This window comes from Haliotis cracherodii, unplaced genomic scaffold (genome assembly GCF_022045235.1).
Source record: "Haliotis cracherodii isolate W230 unplaced genomic scaffold, xgHalCrac1.p SCAF_31, whole genome shotgun sequence".
Lineage (NCBI taxonomy): Eukaryota > Metazoa > Mollusca > Gastropoda > Lepetellida > Haliotidae > Haliotis > Haliotis cracherodii.
In genome coordinates, this window is record NW_027266288.1 from 2,674,180 (window position 1) to 2,695,012 (window position 20,833).

Genomic DNA, 20,833 nt, shown 5'->3' on the forward strand with positions numbered 1-20,833 from the left:
TAACCTTGCAAAAAGTTCACACAAATCATTAAAACTTAAAAGTTGAATTTACAGTAAAAGAACTTATATTTTTCAACATTTGCTGAGGACCGCATTTGACTAAAAATGACTTTTAGACAGTAGTCTGTCAATCAAAACCAGAAATGCTAGTAATGACATCGACCATTCTATGGTCTAATTTCATGGGCAAACAGTTGATAAAGACACAGTTCATCCCAATAATACCTCCTACTGTATCATGGCCACGAAAAGTTTTACCTTAGCAAACGTTGAGTAGTATATATTATTCAACATAAATGAAAAGGCTTTAAAAAAAATAATTTTAACTTTGGGTGTTTTTAGCTTCTTCCATAAAATTCTGAAACAGTTGTGTTTTTGATTTTTGACACAGCCAAGGAAAACATTAATTATGAACATTTTACAAGAAACATTAAACATCACAGACTTTATTCCCAACTAAAACAAAGGTGTGTGTTTCCGTGAACAATGGCATTCAAATGAGACCATGATGTTAGGTGGGCGCCTGTTTGGCCTCCACACATGGCTGCCAGCCCTGACAATGTCCCACAGAAACAGAAACAGTGGGCAGGGGAATACAATCCCTCCACAACAATATCAACTGATGTACCCCAAATAGTGTCAAGCAATATGTCACAAATGTTAAAACTAGAAAATAGTTATCATGCTCTCACAAGTTAAAGTATCTAAGGGAGAGTTCCACAGACAGACAGACAGACAGACAGACAGATGTTACCACCAGCCTGAAGTCTATGCCAGTCTGTCTGATGTTAAAGGTAGTCTGATGACTAGCAGTATTTCAGTCATTTTCTCGGTGGTCATTCATTCATGCTGTCTCTCGTAGGCCTGACTATCCAGGGCAATTTTATCACTGATCAGAAGAACTGGAATGGAGCAGCCTGAAGTCTATATCAGTCCGTCTGATGTTAAAGGTAGTCTGATGACTAGCAGTATTTCAGTCATTTTCTCGGTGGTCATTCATGCTGTCTCTTGTAGGCCTTCCTGACTATTCTGGGGAATTTTATCACTGATCAGAAGAACTGGAATGGAGCAGGTGAGTTGGATTTTACGCCTCACAAACCATTATTCAAGCAACATCACAGCGGGGGACAAAAATACCCCTCACACACTGTACCCGTGTGGGGAATCGAACCCAGACCTTCAGCCTGACGAGCGACCCTCTCTCCACAACCCAAAACCACCCTGTATCACAAAATCCCACCCTATTCCACAACCATTAAAACCCCAACATACATATTCCTCTATCAACCCAAATACTTCCTCTGCTCTGACATCCCAAATCTCCAAACAATCACAAAACACATCCACATGACTACGAAAAAACAAACCAAATACTCCAGCCCCAGTTTGATCTATGGACAGGAAATCCGGACATGTTTAAAGAATCTTAATCTATTCACCGACATGAAATCTTAACTCAATACAACCGCCAGAGAAATTCAATTAGTACAAATAGAAAGTCTATCTAACTTGTCCTCCTCCTTCAAGCGGACACAATTCTACAGCGTAAAGGAAAAGTGTTGTATGGCCATTGGCGGACATTTGTTAATCTTATATTTGCAAATAGCCAAACTGTTTTAATAAGTAATCTTGAAAATGTTCGGGAAACTTTCGGTTTTCTAAGCCAAGCTGCGGGTAAACATTTGTCTACATGCAAAACTGTTTGCTCCACTTTGCAGATGTTTGCCTCATACTGAGCTATATGCGTTTCCTTATTCATGTCTTGGAATAATAACAATTAATTCAAAAGTTGTTCAGGACAGTATATACCCTGGAAGCACACACATGCCTGGCTATAGATGTTAAGACTGAAATACTTGCTTGCTTTAAGAGTTCATTGCCTCTTTCAACGTTTACAATATCCTAAATTTTCTCATTAAATATTATCCGAAGTGTATTTGAATTTTACGCATTTTCTTGACAATTGCTGCCACCCACAGCCCCATAGAAGTCTACAGAACTATACTGGGGTAGGTCTAATTGTGACAGTCAATGTGTGGATTCAGTCACTGTGTAGAATGACCATAAGCAGCGCAGCCCTAAGTGGTTTATTCTCCCTGCAGTGTTTTATTGTACAATAAACAACGACCAAGAGTCGTTATTTCTTATTTGAGAGGGCTGTCGGGTAGCCTAGTGGTTAAAGCGTTCGTTCGTCACGCCGAAGACCCGGGTTCGATTCCCGACATGGGTACAATGTGTGAAGCCCATTTCTGGTGTCCCCCGCCGCGATATGGCTGGAATATTGCTAAAAGCGGCGTAAAACCAAACTCACTCACTCACTCTTATATGAGATATCAACATTATGTACAGCCTCTTTAAGAATGTTGATAAAATGTACAAGCTTTAAACATATTTACCCAAATTTTAATAATGATAACTCCCTGAATAGAACCCGACCTCGGAAATGTCGGACAAGTCCTTTTTATGAACAGGTTCGTTAAGTTTGATATTTCCCGCATATTCTCACAATCCTCACGTCGATTAGCTGTACCTTTTCTCCTGATACCGATTTTCATATATCTCCCACTTTTGGATGTGAGCGTTGGGCCACAGTGTTTATCTGCATAACCCAGCTACATCTATGGGGAACAACTTACTCAACATTTCCCTATAAAAAATAACGTTGTCAAGTATATAACGTCATCAAGTTGCGAGCACATATTCAAATCTCCAGAAATGACGTCACAATGTTTTATCATGAAATAAACACACGTTGTTCTTCATCGTTCTTTTTGAGTTATCGCATATCTTTCTTATACATGTGAATACGCTGTTCTCCAGTATAAACCCTCCCACATTTCTTCTAAATTATTTCATCATCACACATCATCTACCTGCGTTTCCCCCCACGCAAGTACAAGATCGTCTCAGTATTCACAGAGGAGTGGGTGGTTCAGGCGGTCTGAACAGTTAACTCTCGCTAACCTGTGTTCAGATTGTCTTGTGGAGTTTCAGTGTCTATGAATGAAAGAATGAGAAGCTGCTGATGTTTTTGTCGGAGACCATGGAGTAGAAGTTACACACCCGCATCACTGTACAATGGCTGCGAGATTACGACAGGGGGGGTCCCTCCGTCCTCCATGAATATAAATGTTAGGGACGACTTAAGAGAACATGTGACCCTTTGTCTTGCAACAGGCTTTTCCCGTTTGCTTCATGTGTCGATACCGCAATTGGCAACCTGCGTGCTTTTTGTCAAGGGTTGTGATTAACCTTCAGATACTGACACAGGATAACTAGCCACTGGACCACTGGCTATTCAGCCAATGAAAATACAGGAAAAGGTCAGCTGACTTCGAAAGGGCACTAAAGGGGAACATACAATTTATCCCTGACACAAAGTTTGGCTTTTTGAACAGGAGAGTCTCCTCCTTTGGACAGCACAGGGGCTGGAACTAAGCCTCGAAACCTGATTCCTCTCGAACAATGCCTTCCTTCAAAGAAATAACTTAAACCCTGAGATGAATAACATCCTAGGTACAGTGGTTGACACAGCACCCGACGGGTGACTTGTCTTGTAGATGGGACGGACACTGTATTGAGCTGGAGCCCCCTGTATGGAGTGGGTCATTCTCATTATGGCCCAAACATGTACCGGCCAGCATGATGCAGGGGTACAGACAGTGATTTATTGCGTACAGCTGGACCATCTCAAGTTGGATGGGACACCAAACAAATGTTTCGTATTGGACGATGGAGAGAGGTTCCAATTTAGAATTTTTTTTCGCTTGACAAGTTTTTTTGTCCTTGATATAAATATGTCTAACAATGACCACCAGTCATCGGCCGCTCATCATCTACCACAGCTGTATCTTGCATCTAAACCCTCTGTCAAAAAGTTCATCTATAATATATGTCCAGTACACAGCCTGTTCCACTTTTTTACATTTTAATCAGTAACATGCAGTGTCATGAGAGTCAAGGGTTCAGCTAACCAGCTTCAGTGGCAGAGATTAGTGATGTCATTTAATTGTGACATGATGGTAACCAATGACGTCAAAATTGTCTGCAAAAAATTGTCTGCAAAGCATTGTCTGCAAAACAATGTGATGCAAATTCATTGCAATATCTACTGGGAGATAATAAAAATATCCCATCTTATCTCACGTGATAATGACGATACGACTCTATGTGATACAAAACCGTCAATATGATACACCAACTTGCAAGGTCTAATTTGTATAATTTTTATAAAAATGTGGATGTGGATATGAATGATATTTATCCTGTAGCATCCCTCGACCAACATATACAGACGTCCTATATATACACCCGGTACCATACAGTTGCCATGGTGACACAAACAACTTGTCTGGACCAACACCATGAAGTTTCACCCTTGATATGATTTACCCCTTGACACTTGGATAGGCCACCTTCTTATATGAATTAACAAAATAGCTCTAATAATAAATGCTTTGAAGGTATTATTTCCAACTGACCATATACAATAAAATGACACTTTTAAATGATATATGAGAATAATCCAAATTTCAATATTTGCATAACAATTCAAATATACATCCGTCAACCTAGAATGAAACGTAGCTGTCATATTTAACGGTCAAGCGATATCACTGAAGTACAATTTCATAAAATGATAAATCAGAATAATCCAAATTTTAATATTTGCATAACAATTCAAATATCCATCCGTCAACCTAGAATGAAACGTAGCTGTCATATTTAACGGTCAAGCGATATCACTGAAGTACAATTTCATAAAATGATAAATCAGAATAATCCAAATTTTAATGTTTGCATAACAATTCAAATATCCATCCGTCAACCTAGAATGAAACATAGCTGTCATATTCAACGGTCAAAACAATTTCATCTTTGACCGATTACCTGGATAAAGTCCCCACATGCATGACCTCTCTCTTATTGGAAAACATCTCTGACAGGTCTTCATAAGGTCGGCAGCAGATAGGATTTACACTGAGTGTCCCAGACCCTTGATTTACATCCAATCAAGCGAATGAAATCAAGTATGTACCTAGCATTCCCTAATACAGCGCCACAGTACTTCTGTCAATTGGAGAAAAATGGCTAACACCCACGGTCACTGAACCGGAGCAGGAAAATTCAAAAGATGTCAGAACAGTTGTATGAAAGTATGTCTTGATATACAATGTACAATGTGGCATTTGTTAATGTTGTATAGAACTGCCACCAGTGATGGATTCAGTAGTGGCTTACAGAGACTAACAGCCAATCCCAGCAAGGAGGAGGATTTGGAATAATGAGAAAACGAAGGTCGCTCCTTCCGACCAGTGAATGAATGTCCTCAAAGAAAGGTAAATTACATTCTGATTACATTCTGTATTTGTAACACAAAGGTTTCACTGAATTTCTTCTTCAGTTCTCCTTTGTATATACCATTCACAGATTCATTTATAAAAAGAAAAAGAATGCCATCGTTCCAAATACTTTCATTAAAGATAAAATTTAATCTGTAGAAATAAAAATGAACATATATTTTTTCTCATATATGAGCACACATTGTATTTTCCAGCATTGCAACCATGAGAATTCCAGCACCCTACTCCCAGTAAATTGTTTTATTGTGACTGATCGTATAAATGAGTGAAATCATACATTTTCAGGGAAGTAAAACTTATCATGAACCCATGTGACCATAATTTTACCAATTATTGGGTTACCTCTTTTTTTTAAATTTCCAAAACGACTAAACTCAATACTATAAACAAAGTCAAGACAATTTATGGATACCAACTTGTTTAATATACTACCATAGCCACATTTCAGTACAGATCTACCAAAAAAGCTATAATAGTACATAAAAAAACTTGTTCATAACTTGCAGTTCCCTCGTCATTAATCATCAAACGATATCATAAACACTTTCAGAAAATCATACAAAAATATGTTATATAACAATATAATCAAACCTCAAAATAATATTCTAATAACAAATACAGTTAATCCGAATTCCAATACGTCCAACAAATTTCAAGGAAAGCACACCTGTAGAATTCTTGAATTATCTCAGAAAATGTCTCGTCGTCCCATTCACTCAATATTTCATCGGTATCTCCGATGTGGAAGTCAGGCTAAATTTCCATCTGTTCCTCCATGTTTCAGTGGATTTTGATGAGACCCCCAAAATTCAGTGATGTTATGCTCATTCGACAACACTTTTTAACCAATCAGATCAGGGAACATACCTACTTTAATGTTACAATTACAAATACAGTTAATCCGAATTTCAATACAAGCGACAAGTTTCAAGGAAAGCACACCTGTAGAAGTGGACGACTGACCGCTGTGTCCTTAGCTCTGCCGCTGCTACTTGACCAGACAGAAGAGACACAAAATGCCTCGGGCATTACGCTGAGCTTCTAACGAGGCCCCATTGCGAACATTTAGACTCCGGAGGATCAAGCAGGTTGCGCTTCATGACTTTCGCACAATAGAAGTAAAAAAATTACGAGACAATCAGAACAGCAGACAGAAGTGAAACACTAGCCTTTCATTGGCTGCTGGTGTTATAGACACAGTTAACCAAATATTTGGCAAGATTCGCGTGATTTTGACACCGAGCTAACAAGAAAAGTGCCACATTTGACATGCAATACTTTCTTTGATAAGCTATTTAAGTATTAAGTAGCATTTGTTGTTACGCCTTTATACTGTTGTCCCTGAAAATATTGACAAACTGAATTTTAGATTTTCTGAATAGAAAGATCCAACATGACATTGTTGCTTTATTTGTTTTCTTTACGACAGATGGTTTATAGACGTTCATGTATTTAATAACAAAGGAGGTAAATGAAAATATTTAATTATGAAAATATTTTCACAAACTAAGGAGTAGTTGTCTGTAAGCACTATAAAGAAAACGTAAATTGAAAACACATCAGGCGTGACATAAATAACATTGATATTCTGATTTATGGACCAAAAAAAATTACATGATGAAATAATAGCTTAGTTTGCAAACTGCATAATGTACTTTGTTCGCAAAAGTAAATCAAAAGATTAGTTGTAACATTTTGTTAAAAAATCTACCATTCACATAATATGCAATGTCTTAAAGCATAATGTACATTGTACGTAAATTTACCTTAGCCATGTTAATTATATTTATTCCAAAATGTGCGTACTTCGCCCAATGAAGTGTTTTGTACAATAAAATTCCTGACTCAAACTCATAACAAAAAGAAAAAAAATCCTGTATACAATTTAGATAACCAACAATTCCTATTTTTGATAAATTCAGGGAACAGACATCATAAAGTGCCAATACTACATCATCTCTTTCATTTGTGTCAGAACAGTAAATCAGAAACAAAATCACATTCCATAATTTATAAACATTTTCAGAAATACACTCATCCAAAAAGCTAAAAAATCCCAATATTCAAAATCTCTTCGCTACTTCCTACATACAGCTATCAACATGATATAGACAATGAAATAGACCAGCCTTGGCTGCCTCTATATATTATATAGCCCAGCGACGATGCTAAGGGTGACAGTTTCACGTAATTCACATGTAATCTACACGCCTTCTTTCAGCTGAAGAACTATGTGCGAAAGCATTCCTTGAACAAAATCCACCAGTATCAACTGTTCATTTTGAAAAACACATTTCACCGACACTACTGTCTTGATAGCATCTCTGAAGGGAGAGATTTACATGCTTAAAATTTTAATTGGGTTATTTCTTAAACAACTATTACAGCTGCGACATACAGTCTTTATAAATATATAAAACACGAGTGATGAAATGTACTCATTAACATTCCATTCACGAATAAAAAATCAGAAGAAAGATTTATTCATGAAAAAATACACAAACAGGTTCCAGCCAAATTTTTCAGAGAAATTTCATTTCCGATTATCACAACAAGATTATTTTTAACAAAATACTAAATATTTATCCTATGCAATTATACTCACTTATCAAAGAATTAATAACACAACAGAGAAAGATTTAGTTTCTCGTCTTCTCCTTCTCGAAGAATTCTATGTGATAGCAAATTCCAACTCTGAAGTGCGAGAAAATTCAATTAGAGCTAGGGGCTAAAAAGTTGTGACACTTGAGGTTTAGTAAACAAGATAATATGGCAATCACAGTATTGCCAAACACCTCTGATCACTCAGTGTATCGTCATGGTAACACAAGCCTTGACAGTAATTTACATTCCAATGAGAAAGTTTTCCCAAATGAATAAAAACCCATGGACAAGCATAACATTTTCTTTTGAAGCATCTACAACATGGCAAAAAAGGATACAAAAGATTAAATCTATTTCCCATGTCAGTGTTTCCACGGAGACACATAGTGCTCATTGAGACATGTTTTCTTTGTAATATATCGCTCACACGTCTCCCCCTAATGCGAGCCACATTACCTATATAATGTTGTTTATGACAATACGCCATTTACTTCTTCGTCACAGATAAATAGAAAGAACAAACTGGAAGTCGTTTTTGTGAATATAACATTCGGCTGTATTTCTAAATAATAATACGAACACTATTTATTCCACACACCGTGGCTCTCGTGCGACTGATAACTAGACACTATCACAGGAAGAATGTATTAATTGTACTTAATACAACTGTCACATTAACACGATACGGATACAAATACAGACTTATAGTTTTCTCTGCAATATATAAAAAAAGAAATCAGAAGAAATATTTATTCATGAAAAAATACACAAAAAAGCCAAATTTTTAGGAGAAATTTCATTTCCGATTATCACAACAAGATTATTTTTAACAAAATACTAAATATTTATCCTATGCAATTATACTCACCTATCAAAGAATTAAAAACACAACAGAGAAAGATTTAGTTTCTCGTCTTCTCCTTCTCGAAGAATTCTATGTGATAGCAAATTTACTAGACTAACATATAGTCTCTGAAATGAACATATCATACAGAAAAAAACAGTTGTTCAGTTATCTTAATAAAAATCTAATAAAAAGGGAGCCCAGTGATTCTCTTCATTTTCAGATACTGATACTGCAGTAATCTAGACTTGCCAAACATTATAGACTTGCATGGGCTGTAGTTGATATAAATGTATCAGGGTCTGTAAGACAGACTACAAATTTATTTGCTCTCTCTCTATATATATAAAAGATTATTAGAATTATATTCGTTAGAATTCATTATATCTTTTAGAAAGTAAAACATTTCTAGGCAAGCTGAGCCAATAGTAGATACCCAATTCTTTGTATACAGTTCCCATGAGGCATGACCAGAATAAGATGGATGCTTATGAAAGACTACCGACACCACTTTTTAACTTGTTAAGCTTCTGAATACATTATTCATACAGTAGTAATAAAGTGTACAAGGGACGATATCCTACTGTTCAATCATAAAGGACTCTTGAAGTATTGTTCAAGAAACAAATGAGGGGTGTTTACTGATGTAGAGCATTTATCACATCAAATAAAACATTTTTCTTCCGAGGAGATTCAGACAGGGAAAGCCCAGCATAGACTAACATATAGTCTCTGAAATGAACATATCGTACAGAAAAAACAGTTGCTCAGTTATCTTAATAAAAATATAATAAAAAGGGAGCCCAGTGATTCTCTTCATTTCCTGATACTGCAGTAATCTAGACTTGCCAAACATCATAGACTTGCATGGGCTGTAGTTGATATATTTGTATCAGGGTCTGTAAGACAGACTAAGTCCAGCACTGCATCAACTGATCACATAGTCCCGTGTTCCAAACTAAGCCCCGAGTTTAACACATAGAGGAGTCCAGATTCAGGCACTATAGTAGACTAACATTTAGTCTCTGAAATCTTATATTACTCAATATCCTTCTTGACTCTAAAAATTAAAAAAAATTCCCTATGCTGAGAGCTAGCTTGAGCTGGCTAGACTTGCTTTTGTATGCATTTCTAGATTATTATTTTTTTCCTAAAATAAATATATTCCACGGTCATGGTGCAGGGCTAGCACAATAGCTGCAACCTTTAGCTACCCAAGAAACACTTAATTTCAATATTTGTCATAATGACACACAGCACCAGACAAGCCTCCTGCTCAGGTTGTCTGAGAACTGGCTCTGCCATGAGAAGTCTGAAAACTCCTGTGGTCTGTGACGAGACATTGGTCAAAGCTCCACTACGATCGTGTTGCAAGGGCCCCGTTCCACAAAGCGATATTAGCGCTAAGATGATCGTAACTCCCATACTTTAACATAGGCTTACAATGATTGTAGCGCTATGATCGCTTTGTGGAACGGGGCCCTTGGGCCACTTGCACAAAGCGATCTTAGCGCTAAGACTATTGTAAGCCTATGTTAAAGTATGGGAGTTACGTTCATCTTAGCGCTAAGATCGCTTTGTGCAAGTGGGCCCAGGACTGTAACTCAGCATGGACCAACACAAGGGCCCAAATCAAGTCTGTATCTGTTGCTAAAATCTGTGCACAAAGTGGAATCGGATATACCTTCATCTCCCAAATATACCCTGATGAACGCTGCCAATAACTTTAAAAACTTGTTTAAATCAAACAAATGGAAATTGTTCAATCACCTGTATTTCCATGTCCATCATGTTTTCATGCCTTTATGTTATGTATATATATCATGTTCTCATCTCTGTACCACATTAATACTCTATTTATGTACCAGGTCCCAAGTGGGTGTTTTTGTACAATAAAATTCTATTCTATTCTATTCTGTACAACTTAACAAGAAATTGAATCCTGGGGAATGTACAACTGGCATAACACACAGTATCGTGAAATTCTTCTCTGCTCGTCTGAGAACTCGCTAGTCTGAGAACTCGCTAGTCTGAGAACTCGCTAGTCTGAGAACTTGCTAGTCTGAGAACTCGCTAGTCTGAGAACTTGATATTCTGTGAACTCGCTAGTCTGAGAACTCGCTATCACCACAGGAATTCATAGCTGTACCCCCCAAAAAATGTACAAAAAAATACTGCCCCATGTAACCTCCTTCAGCCTCAAAGGATACACCGCGCAATACTTCTAAAAAGAGTTTTGTCCAGCTAGGTATTCCAGTACAAGGTCTAGCCTACGAGGCAACTTGTTGGTAAGACACTACACAGATCATACACAACCTATATAATATAATCGGTGGCTATAAACTGTTATTGACACTTGTATGTCAATCGGGGAGTTATCCTTGTCCTGAGCTGTGGGACGTTGGATGTATACCATCATACACGCATTGTTGACAGAAATAGGAGGCGGCCTGTCAAACTCATGGTAATCTATACAAAACCAACAGGTCCCATCTGTCTTAGAGCTGGTCAGCACATGATACTGGGGTGGTCAGCGGGATCACCAGCCCCATCTGGAGGGGTGGAGCTGGTGTATATGTATGTCGGTAAGTGCAGGTCGGGACACGGATTAGGAACATATTGGGTGTGGGATGAATAGTGAAGTTGTGGTGGAATTAAAAATCAATAATTATTATCATAAAACATTGAAGAGGGTGTAAATTAAAATTAAAATTAAAATTTAAATTTAAATTTAAATTTAAATTTAAATTACTACTACTACATAGCTTTGTCTTAAAGATGTGTTTTGAAAAACATGTCAGAGCGAATTCTTGTAACATATTTTGTTTTTTCAGACCAAGGATTTAAGACAGTTGCAAAGATTTTGTTATAATTTTGACAGTCTGATAAAGGGTATGGCATGAAGTGGGAGAATACTTTCTGAATCATTTTATAAGAAAATCGATTCTCCAGACAGGAAAATAGAAGCTTGGCAGACACAGTTGAGGTAGGGTGAGGTGGGGTGAGGTGGGGTAGAATGGGGTGGGCTAGAGATGATCTTGGGATGGGATTCCGTTAGAGAGAAGGGTGTTATCATAAGATAGTTGGAGAGACACAAGGTGGGGGGGATTCAGTACAATTGAGAGGGGGGGGGGGGGGGTGCAGTGTTGGTTAATGGAAGAGGATTATTCATAGTTCCCAAAAGCAACTTTCAAACTTTAAAAAAAAGACAAAATAATTAAGAGATATTTCAAGCAATAAAGTCAGACAAATAAATAAACTCTGTCACCTGAAATTCCTCCACTCGCCCCACAAACCAGCTAACCTAACTAATACCCTTTTTATCACTGGTTTCATGGAGTCGCGATCCCATGCAGCCAACAGGTGTGTCGGCCAGAACAACAGGTCACGCTCACATAAAGATCTCACGGAGACAGTGCCCCAGTGTCCCTCATCCCCTCGTACATCCACCCCGCCATACAATTACACCCCCACCCTGGGGCTACAGCACCATGTTATCAGAAACACACAGAAAACACGGTCCACTCTTTGTTGTTTTTTTACACTGATCTTATCCCCTGACTGTCCCGAGGATCGGAGGGAGGGCAGCATCCCTGACCCCTGGGGCTAGTACAGGTAATCATCCACAAGAGTTGGGGAGGGGGAGTTCTGTGATGGAGGGGCAGGGAGGGGAGGGGAGGGGGAGGGGGAGACAATAAGGTGTCATGTGTATGTCAGTGACCACTCATTACGAGTGAAGGGAGTTTACAATGGTGGGTAGTGTGTGAGAGATGGGTGGGGTGGGGTGGGGTGGGTTTGCACACTCTGGGAGGAGAGGAGTTCAACCCCTCTCTCAAGAATAGTAGGGTGCCGGTTTTATTAAGTAGAACAGCATTTTTTTTTGGTACACAACAAAAAGCATAAAATCTTTTTCACAAATTAAAACTTATGGTTGTAAATTTTAAATCTAATCTAGAAAGTAATCACATATCCCTACCTGTATAAATAATTAATCCCTAACCTACAAGCATTACCAAGAAGCCTAGATTTAATTCCACCGAGGAGGAAATACAAAGTTTACACATCCTGTGGACAGTCATATGTTTTTTTTGCCAATTAGTAATACACATCCTTATGATGTCTATTGTGTACAAAAAATAAACAAACAATAATCAACAATAATCAACAACAGAAATAGAGATGAACCATCAGACTTCATTCCCAAACAATGAGACCTGGCAACTTTTGACAAGAACTGATAAGATTTTTGAGTAGCCAGTGCAGTGGTCTGGGAAACACGTATTTTCAGTCTGCAACCCTGCTCTACCCTACCCGACCCTACCCTACCCTACCCCCTACCTTACCCTACCCACCCAACCCTACCCTACCCTGCCTACCCTACCCTACCCTGTCCGTTGAGGACCTTCTGTACCACCAACTTCTATTCTATATGTACACTGTACATGAACTACAACAGGTGAGCTTTTAGTAAATGTCGCAAACAAAAAATTCGAAAGCTTAAGACACCTATCACAACACGATCAAAACCTCATCAAAGTCACGGCTTTGTTTCCCCACTGTCGTGTTGTAGGAAAGTCTCCGAAATATTCCAAACACAGCCACGTTAATACACAAAGAACGTTAATCTGTGCAACAGTCCCTTCTCCGTTGATCTGGTTAACCTGTCGACAAAAGACACATCTTCTAAACGCTCTCCCTACAGGGGTAGTAGAAACAGAAAGCTCATCTTATCAGATATATGTAGTAGAAGACTGTACCACACATCTTCAAATGTATTCCAATACTTTTCATTCTACCTGTAAGGCCTTTATAAGATAAGATAAGATAAGATAATATTTATTGCAGAATCGTTCCATTACGGGACAGATGCAATTTTAAGAGACAAAACATTATCTATAAACTGCCAAGTACAGAAATGTAGACCTCAAATTGGTTGATTTTTGTTTGACTAATTGAATATCTTGTACATCCTGTAGAATCAGCAACCATCTCCAGAAAACTATATAAACATTTAAAATAAATTCCCTTTATGACAATTAAGACAAATATTATCAGGAACTTCCTATAAAGATATCTGCCATGTTAAAAGACAACCAAAATATTTTAAACTTTTTCCTGCTTTGTGTCTGACAAAAGTCAAAATATTTTTGGAATGTCATCTCAATAACTATCTTCAGAAAGCTTCAAAATCTTATAAACTGAACTCCCTTGGGTAATGTTTGATTAAATGTTTGATTAAATGTTTGATTAAATGTTTGACAAAAGGTTTGACTGTCAGAACAGCCAGAGAGCATGGTGCCCCGACCTCAAGTGTGACTCTGTTTGCCCGGATTTGTACAACAGATCTCATCAAACCTACGTTGTTCACATCAAAGGACCAGGATGAATAATGTAGAAAACGTACGTTTATCAAGCTTTCATTCATTCTAATTTAGATCAGTCCAATCTCTGCTATACTTAGCCTCCATACAAATCTAGACATATCTCTCTGGATAAAATGACCACTGCACTGTGGTTCAACCACGGCCATGTTCTGACAGAGAGGGAAACTATATCCGACATCTTTAACTCATCAGAGGATGTGTACATTAGACAACGGAATATACAGAATCTGTTGCACACAGAGCTACATAGTTAGAAAGAATTTCAAGTAATAGAGTAACAAAATTTAAAATTTTAAAAAGTGATTGAGTGAGTATGGTTTTACACCGGTTTTAGCAATATTCCAGCAATATCACGGCAGTAAAAAAATAAAAAAAATATTTTTTCTAAAAAAAGTATAAAAATGGATTATAAATAACTAAATAAAATAAATATTTACTCTAGATATTTGACACTTTTTTTTCAAAGACAAAACCATGATGTCTTAACACTACATAAAACATGGAAAAATCTTTATGTCTTCAGCAACTGTTTTTGAGGAAAGATAGAACATATTTGTTGCAATTATTTAAAGGGAAGACGGTTTTCTAAGGTTTTCTAACATTTACATATGAGGTATAATGATTTACCACCTTTGAATAGTATGTTATAATTTATAACAGTAAATATAACAATAAAGTGAAAAAGGTGTGGGATAGGTAATATTTGACTAACTGATCTTCATAAGCAATGAATGGAAGAAATACAAACCCTTCATCAATTGTAACTCGTAGAACTTCACTTAGTTTCTTAACACACTTTTTACATTTTCAAAAATTCATCCAAAACTTTAAACAGTTCCGCCTAACAACCCTATAACAGCAATGAAAATAACCAAAATTTTACCATCACACACAGACAAAACTGTAGAAAGTTAAACTTGATACCTCGGAATCACCAATAACTCTGTTTATGTGTGAACTGTACTCCCTGTGTGTACCAGAGCAAAAATTTTGAACATATCACAAACATAAAGAACGACAGATCCCCTGTTTATGACATTCTTGATTCCGGCACTCATACAATGCCTGTAAAACCACAAAGACACTAATTGCTTGACACTCTATCCTCATAACAGGACTAGTATGACTTCAAATATCTCAAAGTGCCCTCAAAACATACACCCATAGGGCCGAGGCAGAAATCACTTGCACACATGCGTTTAAAATTGTAAATATTTTTTCACCCAAGGGTGTTAATTTTCAACCATAACTTGCCGTTTCACAGGCAAATAACAATATTCCTTTGCCGTGCAAGCCACCTATTTGCAGTAATTCTGATCAAGTTTCACATTTGTCTTTGTTAGGGTTGACGAGAGTTAGAGTTTCCTTGACAAAGAAGCAAATAGTGAAGGTCATGCGAGTTGTGCTAAACCTCGCACAGCCCCAACAATAGGTGAAGCGAAGAGTCTATGAAAACATGCACATAAAACACTGTTGAGGTGAACCTTCACGATTGAACGACACCAGTGACTGTTGATAGCCGGCTATCGAGACACCGAATCACCGCATGTCAATACCGACTCCCAGTGGAAATGAAACCTGTCGGTGCTAACATGCGATAGTGGACACGGAGCAGGCTGTCAATAACATATCCCTCTCTGTTCGCGTGCCTCAGACAATCTGTGCAGTTTTGATTGTTGCCAATTTTGACCAAAGAAAACTGGTTCACAATCCTTGTCAAAAGTCGCTAGTGTATTTTTAGCCGGACTGGTGTCAGTTTTATGTCTCCAACTCACGGGATGTTGTGAGTCTATCGGCTAACAGAGAGATCTTTCTCTGCGATTCACGATGCTCCGATAGTGAAATTAACACAAAACTCAAATAAATACATCACAAACACCCCAGGCCTCTCCCGAAAGCATCCTCTCCTTTGACTCATTGGCAAACTCATTTCTACTTTATAGCAACATCTAAGCCATGTTTACAACCACTGTCTCATAAAACCCATGACATTGGTTGATTCAGGATGGGTAACCTTGGTAATAGCTTCTGACCATGATGTAGCTGGACTATGAAACAGGCATGCACTTACCCTCAAGGAATCAAAACAAAGCCGGCCATGTGTTTCTCCTCCTAGTGTAAGTCTGCTCAACACACACTTCAGGTGCCGCAGCCTGCTCTAAACCAGTCAAGCACGACCTGCACAGTTATCCCAAGATATCCACAAGGTGTAGTCAAGGCCTTGGATCACTTCTCAGTGAAATCGCAAGTCCAAATCACACTGCCTATAGCAGTCTGTACTTCCAAACGCAAACACCAACTCACGTCTGCTCACTGCTAAGCTCCTTCCTCACTGAACAACTCAAGAGCTCTGTGCCACAACACTGTCTGCATCCCAATCAAGGCTGCCGTTCACTCGCTCTGTCTCTCCTAGGTTCCGCTTCACTGATCGCTGACTGAACACTGCAGATTTGGGCCTTGGTCAGCCAAGCACGTGCTGGTTTTTGGTTGATAGCTTCTCAGCTCTTATTGGTGTGTATTATGTTCAGTATGAAGTAGAGGAGTTAGAACACATAAAACATATCAGAGTGTGAGAAGTTGATAGCTATCTCGAATACTCTCCCAATTGTAAAGTAATAGGCTTAGGGAACGTAGAGGCGACACAGGCTATAGGCACACACTGGTGTATTGAGTTCCCGTGCTAAAACATCAATGACAGTTTAGGTATACGGAGATGTTTGTATTTATAGAGCCGAGGACATCCTACATGATGTTTGTACATAGTTTGTATACAAAAGATAGGCATTCTTTGCCCCACCAGTTCAAACTGACTGCGGAGCGAGGTTAAACCGCTGCTTTACATCCCACTGTAAGGAACAGTCACTGGCTACATCAGAACAATACCTGAACAGGATTCAAACACTAACTGAACTGGGAGTGTCCTTTGAAAACAGATTATATGTGGGAAATATACATAACTGTATTATACATGGAGTGCACGTATCGACACTCAAACCGTGGAGAAAGTCTATCAGGGTTTATAAATTCGGCAGAGGTGGGTACCTGGTAAGAATTAAAGGAACAGGACTCAGGAAAGGAACAGGACTCCGGAAAGGAACAGGACTCAGTTGAGGAATCGAACTCAGCTCCTCGAGGGCAATGAGCAAGAGCTTCATCAAGGCCCATCCACATAGATGTCCTTGTAAAAAAAACCAATGTAACTACGAAGTAATTACTTTCACAGGTGTCAAAATCTCAACCTTGATCTCAATCTTAAAATAAATAAATCCCAAGATCCAGAAAGATTAATTTTTGTCCATGATTCTTTAATCAGAATGATTTCACTCGTAAGATTTTGTGCCGGGTAACAGGTTTTTGTTACTGCATTAATATTCAATGTAAAGGACCAAAAAGTATTTGAGTGAGTGAGTGAGTGAGTGAGTGAGTGAGTGAGTGAGTGAGAGGTTTTTCGCTGCTTTTAGGAATATTCCAGCAATATCATGGTGTGGAATCGAACGCAGGTCTTCCGTTAACGAGCGAACACTTCGACCACTGGGCTACCCCACCGCCACATTTCTCCCAGTACCTTATATTCATGTGTTATGAAAAGAATTATTGTTGAAGTCAGAGCTTCTGATAATGATGACAGTTTATGTCATTAACCCCCAAATTGTCATTTCGTTATAATATTTGTTGCATTTGTTGCTTGTGACTAATGCTAGCCATTCTATCTCTCACAAACTAGCAACCAAAATTCTTAGTACAAAAATGTCATTATTTTTTTTTGAAATAATAAAGTTTGGCAGTTAGTGAGTGAGTGAGTGAGTGAGTGAGTGAGAGAGTGAGTGAGTGAGTGAGGAATAGAGGAATAGAGGAATAGTGGAATAGAGCTAGCTTGAGCTGGCTAGACTTGCTTTTGTATGCATTTTTAGAAATTTTTTTCTCCATAAAATAATTATATTCCACGGTCATGGTGCAGGACTAGCATCATGGTAGCAACACCAGAAATGGGTTCACACATGGGATTCGAACTTGTGTCAGCGGCGTGACAAACTAACCTTGTAGAAAAAGTACTACTGCACTAAGCTAGTAATAGAATACACAGTGAAAACAAAAAAGCTGAATAAAAGAATGAATGTTGTTTTACTGCACAGTCACAACCATTCCAGGAATACCAAGGCAGTCTGTAAATAATACTCCTGTTGAGCCAAAACAAGTAGCTGACAGCTCTATCAACAGCCTACGCAGATCTTAAACATTTACCACTTTGGTATGGTGCAGACAAACCAAGAAACATGATGAGGTCAAAGCTGGGATTCGAACCCATCATAATAGTTTTTTGGGTTTCTCAAACAGATACAGTTATGGGCTCTTCCTCAAAGTGCTTGTATCGCTCTGCCAATTGTCATAAATCTGTGTAAGTATGAGACTTACGATCACCTTAGCGCTATGATCGCTTGGTGGAATGGGCCCAGCTTCGAGTACTGTGACGACTGTGACGACTTGGCCACCCGTTCCTCCAAGCCTGGCCTGGAATCCCCACGGGGGCTAAATGAGTCGACTCCCATCATCTAAGATGGATGAGCAAATACAGGGTTGTTATTTTCAGAAAAGGATGCAACTGTAGTGACAGTGAAAACGTATGTTTAACAGGCACGGGTTCATTACCGATAGCTTACTTTAAAAAAAGGAGGCCTGGCCTGGTTTGTTCATCATGTAGGTGGCGCTGTTCCTCGCTGAAACCATCGAGCCTCGGCCCGTCAGGGACATCCACTATTACGCAAAGTGTAGTCATGGAGAAACATGTTCATAGTTTTATCGTTCCTGTTTTACCGTTTTTCCATGTACCATCAATAAACTACAGCCTCCCGAAGGTCAAAGTCAAATTGGAAGAATAGAGTATAAAGTAAAACAACTACCGTATTTTCTAGAGTATAGTGCACATTTTTTTTCGAAAAAACACAGCTGTGTAGAAGGGGGTGCGCATTATACATGAATTATGAGTATACTAATTACCCCTTTTGGAAGCCATATAATGAATAATCTAAAATACATAAGTTGCATCTGATTCCACTGCATTTGATTGGCCAACCAAGAAGGCTTTTTTTTGCATTCATGTTGCAGTTAACAGAAAAACATTTAGGCCACACCCACTAACAAACTACTGGTTGATCAAGAATGGGCGGGGCTTGCATGTGTACCTGATTTCTTATTGATGTCCACATTTTTATTTTTTTTTTTGTCTGTGATGTTATTATTGTTGACATATCTATCAATAGGAAGTGACTTCAGCACATCTATGTGTTATGGAGTTAAAAAGTACAAACTAGTTTGTACATTGTGTAAATATGCATAGCAAAACTCCATAAATGCAAAATAAAATTGAAGTAAATTGTTAAAGAATTAGGGGAAATATGGTCCTTTTCTAATTAATATTTTCAGTTAAATGTGAGTGAGTTGGGTTTAACGCCGCTTTTAACAGTATTCCAGTTATATCGCGGGTGTCAGCTTAATGCGAGAAAAAAGCCCGAAGTGATGCAGGTGTCAATGTAAGTGAGTGAGTGAGTGAGTTGGGCTTAACGCCGCTTTTAACAGTATTCCGGTTATATTATGGCGTGTCAACTTAATGTGGGAGGAAAGCCCGAAGTTATGCAGGTGTCAATGTAAGTGAGTGAGTGAGTGAGTTGGGTTTAACACCGCTTTTAACAGTATTCCAGTTATATCGTGGCGTGTCAGCTGAATGTGGGAGGAAAGCCCGAAGTGATGCAGGTCTCAATGTAAGTGAGTGAGTGAGTGAGTTGGGTTTAACACCGCTTTTATCATTATTCAAGTCATGTCGTGGCGTGTCAGCTTAATGTGGGAGGAAAGCCCGAAGTGATGCAGGTGTCAATGTAAGTGAGTGAGTGAGTGAGTTGGGCTTAACGCCGCTTTTAACAGTATTCCAGTTATATCGTGGCGTGTCAGCTGAATGTGGGAGGAAAGCCTGAAGTGATGCAGGTCTCAGTGTAAGTGAAGGAGTGAGTGAGTTGGGTTTAACGCCGCTTTTAACAGTATTCCAGTTTTATCGTGGCGTGTCAGCTGAATGTGGGAGGAAAGCCCGAAGTGATGCAGGTCTCAATGTAAGTGAGTGAGTGAGTGAGTTGGGTTTAACACCGCTTTTAACAGTATTCTAGTTATATCGCGGCGTGTCAGCTTAATGTGGGAGGAAAGCCCGAAGTGATGCAGGTGTCAATGTAAGAGAAGGAACTCTAAGCATGAAGCAGTAGACGCAGCTGCTCCAACACTGTTACAGACTTAAGTCTGCTTCGGTAGTTTGGGGACAATATGCATTTCATAAAAGGGGCGGTCGGGTAGCCTAGTGGTTAAAGCGTTGGATCGTCACGCTGAAGACCCGGGTTCTATTCCCGACATGGGTACAATGTGTGAAGCCCATTTCTTGTGTCCCCCGCCATGATATTGCTGGAATATTGCGTAAAACCATACTCAATCACTCACTCATTTCATAAAAAAATCTGGGTTTTTTTAAATTGTGTATTTTATGTATCTTACAACTTGAATACTCCCGCCATGCAAAACACATGTTTGAATACTTACTAGAAAATACAAACTGTTACACGCCTTGACATCCGACCAATAAATTACACTTGAACATAGCACGA

General features: G+C 38.6%; 1 protein-coding gene across 2 annotated transcripts in view; it reads right to left on the minus strand.

The window, feature by feature from the left end:
• The window catches only part of LOC139477175 (interference hedgehog-like), a 128,716-nt gene extending 111,875 nt beyond the window's left edge, over positions 1-16,841 (minus strand). The window contains exon 1 of one of the 2 annotated variants that reach the window (XM_071259727.1): positions 16,500-16,841. The gene's annotated coding sequence lies outside the window, so the exon portion shown is untranslated. Of the gene's footprint in view, positions 1-16,266 lie in introns of both variants that reach the window. The other variant, XM_071259724.1, reaches the window with a different exon arrangement.
• Positions 16,842-20,833: the final 3,992 nt, after the last annotated feature.